Genomic DNA, 4,879 nt, shown 5'->3' with positions numbered 1-4,879 from the left:
ATTAATTTTTCTTTTTATTATGGAAATTTCAAACACACACACACAATAGAGACAATCATACAACTAACCTTTAAGGTATCCATTGTCACTTCAACAATTCTCAACCTATAGCTGATAATTGTTTTGATTTATTCATACCTTTGTCTGGTCTCCCCAGCTAGATTATTAAAAAAAATTCCAGACACTATATCATTCCGTCTGCATTATCCTCATTGTACAGTTGAGCAAAGTGAAGCTTGGAGAGTTTAAATGATTTGGGGAAGGTCACACATCTAAGTTGCATAACTAGGACCTGAGCCCCATTCTGTTTCACTTCAAAGCCTATGCTTTAAACCAGAATGCTAAAACTTGAAGAAGGTTACAAGTGCCCCAAGTAAGGTAAGAAATGGGAGTTCAGAAGGGTATCCAGGAGATCTTTGCAAAAGAAATGGATTCAGGCTGTGGAAATGGAGGTAGGACACCTTAAAGGAAAAAAAAAAGCTTGTTCTCGGTTCCGCAGCACATGTACTAAAATTGGAACGATACAGAGAACATTAGCATGGCCCCTGCACAAGGATGACATGAAAATTCATGAACCGTTCCATGTTTTTCAACTTCCTGGAAACCGAGGAGGAAAAAATGGCGGCGGAGTGAACGGAGCTACACAGACCGTCTCCCAGAACCAAACTGGAATTACAACTATAACACAGACAAATCGACGGGAAAAACCAACAGAAAAGCAGCCTTCGAGGACCATACAACGAGGGACACTGACTCCATCCCGGTAGGCTTGCGAAGGCGCGAGACGGGGCTGGGAGCCCATGGTTGGCAGCTCGGCAGCGGCCTTAGCTGTGAGCAGCGCCCTCGGGTTACACTCCCAGGCGGCTCCACAGCGCAGCCGGGACAGAAGCTGAAACAGCCACAGCCACTCACCTTGGGCTCCAGCAGAGGGAGGGCAGACTGGACTGGAACTGTGTGGGGACACTCAGGATTTGGAGGGCACCCAGAGCGTTTGCGGAGTGCCAGCCACTCAGGACGGTGGCCACATTGCTCCTTCCCAGGGCTCTGAGGAAAGGCAGAAGCCCCTCCCTCAGAGATCCAACCTCACCCTGTGGACCATTGAAGTGCTAATTGAGGCTCACTAATGACCAGCATCTGCCCCACCCTGGGGAAATCCCCTTGTGCTAAGCACCTGAGGGAGCTTTTCAATCAACTGACAACCCAAAACTCTTCAAGTAACCTGGACTGCTAGCCTCCAGGCAAAAAGCTAGAGGATAACAGTACCTTTCCTGGGCTGGCAACTTTAACCAGGAAAGTAAGACTTGACAGTGGTGTTCAACGTGGGTCCTCCCTCGCTCATCTAAACACAGGAGAGGGAGCCACAAACAGCAGAACACCAACACCCACAGGGAAAACTTGACAGGCTCCAAAGCCCACTCTGAGAGCCAAAATGGTGAAACAACCACAAACAGCAGAACACCAACACCCACAGGGAAAACTTGACAGGCTCCAAAGCCCACTGTGAGAGCCAAAATGGTGAAACACAGAAGCAGAAGCCAAATGAAAGAGCAAGAGACCTCCACCGAAGATGAGATCAATGTGGAGCAATTAGGCATGTTAACAGAGCTAGAATTCAGAGCCATGATCTTGAGGAAGCTGAACAGCATGAGTAAGGACATAGAGACACTGAAAATAAGCCAATTGGAAATTAAAAACCAACAAGAAGAGATAAAAAATGACATATCAGAAATGAAAAACACATTGGAAGGTTTAAAAAGCAGAGTAGAGGAAGCTGAGGACCGGATCAGTGAATTAGAAGACAGGGTAGAAAAAATCAACCAATCAGAAAAACCAAAGGAAAAAACTATTAAAAAACAGAAAGACAGCTTAAGAGAACTATGGGACAGCTGGAAACGTAATAATATTCGCACCATAGGAGTCCCCGAAGAAGAAGAAAATGAGCAAGGGATAGAGAATATACTCAAAAAAATAGTGAGAGAAAACTTCCCTAATTTGTTGAAGGATGAAGGCATTCAAGTTCAAGAAGCACAGAGAGTCCCAAGTAAGAAGAACCCAAACAGGCCCACACCAAGACACATAGTAATTAAAATGCCACAAATTAAAGACAAAGAGAGAATCCTAAAAGCAGCAAGAGATAAGCAACAGGTTACCTACAAAGGGAACCCCATAAGGCTCTCAGCTGACTTCTCATAAGAAACACTACAGGCCAGAATAGAATGGCATGAAGTAATCAAATTCATGAAAAACAAGAATCTGAATCCAAGACTACTCTACCCAGCAAGGCTATCATTCAAAATAGAAGATCAAATAAAGAGCTTCCCAGACAAAAAAAGGCCAAGGGAATACATTAGTACCAAACCAGCACTGCAAGAAATGTTAAAAGGACTGCTGTAATTAGCAGTAGAAATGGGAAAAAAATAGAACCACACTAAACAAAAATGGCAATAAATAAGTACATATCAATAATCACCTTAAACGTAAATGGACTGAATGCTCCCATAAAAAGACACAGAGTAGCTGATTGGATAAGAAAGCATGACTCATCTATATGTTGTTTACAAGAGACCCACCTCTCAACAAAAGACTCACATAGGTTGAAAGTGAAGGGATGGAAAAAAATTTTCCAAGCAAATGGAAAGCAAAAAAAAAGCTGGGGTAGCAATTCTCATATCTGATAAAATAGATTTCAAAATTAAGGCCATAACTAGAGACAAAGAAGGCCACTACATAATATTGAAGGGATCTATCCAACAGGAAGATATAACCTTGATAAACATATATGCACCCAATATAGGAGCACCAAAATATATTTAAAATCTTCTGGAGGACTTCCAAGGAGAACTAGACAACAATACAATCATAGCAGGGGACTTCAACACCCTGTTGACAGCACTGGATAGATCCTCTAGGCAAAAAATTAGCAAGGAAACAGAGAATCTAAATGAAGCACTAGACCAAATGAATTTCATAGATATCTACAGAGAATTACACCCCAAAACTACAGAATACACATTCTTCTCAAGTGCACATGGGACATTCTCAAAGATAGACCACATGATAGGATACAAACTAAATCTCTATAAATTCAAGAAGATTGAAATCATATCAAGCATCTTCTCAGATCACAATGGCATGAAACTAGAAATCAATTGCAACAAGAACATGCAAAGACATTTCAACACATGGAGGCTAAATAGCATGTTATTAAACAATGAATGGGTCACCGAGGAGATCAAGGAAGAAATTAAAAACTTCCTGGAAACCAATGAAAATGAAAACACAACAACACCAAATCTATGGGATGCAGAAAAAGCAGTTCTGAGAGGAAAGTTCATAGCACTACAGGCCTACCTCAGAAAACAAGAAAAATTTCTAATTGACTGTCTAACTTCACAACTTAAAGAATTAGAAAGCAAACAAAAAGAAAATCCCAGAGCAAGAAGAAGGAAGGAAATAGTAAAGATCAGAGCAGAAATAAATGACATAGAGACCAAAGAAACAATTCAAAGGATCAATGAAACAAAGAGCTGGTTTTTCGAAAAGATAAACAAGATTGATGGACCCTTAGCTAGACTCACCAAGAAACAAAGAGAGAGAACCCAAATACACAAAATCAGAGATGAAGAGGAGAAGTAACAACAAACACCACGGAAATACAAAAGATCGTTAACAACTACTATGAACAACTATATGGCAACAAATTCGACAATCTAAGCGAAATGGACAAATTTCTAGAAACACACAGTCTCCCAAAACTATTCCCGGAAGAGATAGAAAACTTGAACAGACCAATAACAACTACGGAAATTGAAGATGCAATCAAGACTCTCTCTGCAAACAAAAGCCCAGGCCCAGATGGCTTCACGGGGGAGTTTTACCGAACATTCAAAAAAGAACTAACACCCATTCTCCTCAAACTCTTTCAAAAAATTCAAGAAGAAGGAAGACTTCCAAACACGTTCTATGAGGCCAGCATAATTCTAATTCCAAAACCAGAAAAAGACACTACGAAGAAAGAAAACTACAGGCCAATATCCCTGATGAACATAGACACCAAAATCCTGAACAAAATATTAGCAAATCGGATCCAGCAATACATCAAAAAAATTATTCATCATGACCAAGTGGGATTCATTCCAGGGATGCAAGGCTGGTATAATATTCGCAAATCAATAAACGTGATACACCACATAAATAAAATGAAGAATAAAAACCACATGATTATATCAATAGATGCTGAAAAAGCATTAGACAAAATCCAGCATCCATTTCTGATAAAAATGCTCAGCAATGTAGGAATAGAGGGATCATATCTCGACATAATAAAGGCCATATATGAAAGACCTACAGCCAACATCATACTCAATGGACAGAAACCAAAAACATTTCCATTAAGAACGAGAACAAGACAGGGATGCCCACTTTGGCCACTCTTATTTAACATAGAACTGGACGTCTCAGACACTGCAATTACACATGAAGAAAAAATAAAAGGGATCCCAACTGGAAAGGAGCAAGTGAAACTGTCATTATATGCAGATGACATAATATGGTACATAGAAAACCCTAAAGACTCCATCAAAAATCTACTAGACTTAATAAATAAATTTGGCAAAGTAGCAGGATACAAAAGTAAGGTCAAGAAATCGATGGCATTTTTGTACACCAATGATGAACTCACAGAAAGAGAAACTGAAAAAACAATCCCATTTACCATCATGCCAAAAAAATTACGATACCTAGGAATAAACTTAACCAAAGAAGTAAAGGACCTATTTGCAGAAAACTACAGGTCATTTAAGAAAGTAATAGAGGAAGATATAAAAAAGTGGAAGCACATACCGTGTTCATGGATTGGAAGAATTAACATCATTAAAAT

At 39.9% G+C, this 4,879-nt stretch overlaps 1 non-coding gene across 1 annotated transcript; it reads left to right on the top strand.

Moving 5' to 3' along the window:
* Nucleotides 1-483: 483 nt before the first annotated feature.
* On the top strand, nt 484-590 carry LOC118642941. The gene has a single exon (XR_004961850.1). It is a non-coding gene; the product is annotated as a U6 spliceosomal RNA (small nuclear RNA).
* The last annotated feature ends 4,289 nt before the right edge of the window (nt 591-4,879 follow it).

Source organism: Molossus molossus, unplaced genomic scaffold (genome assembly GCF_014108415.1).
Source record: "Molossus molossus isolate mMolMol1 unplaced genomic scaffold, mMolMol1.p scaffold_m16_p_3, whole genome shotgun sequence".
NCBI lineage: Eukaryota > Metazoa > Chordata > Mammalia > Chiroptera > Molossidae > Molossus > Molossus molossus.
The sequence above is the reverse complement of the archived record's forward strand: the minus strand, read 5'-3'. Positions and strand labels throughout refer to the sequence as shown.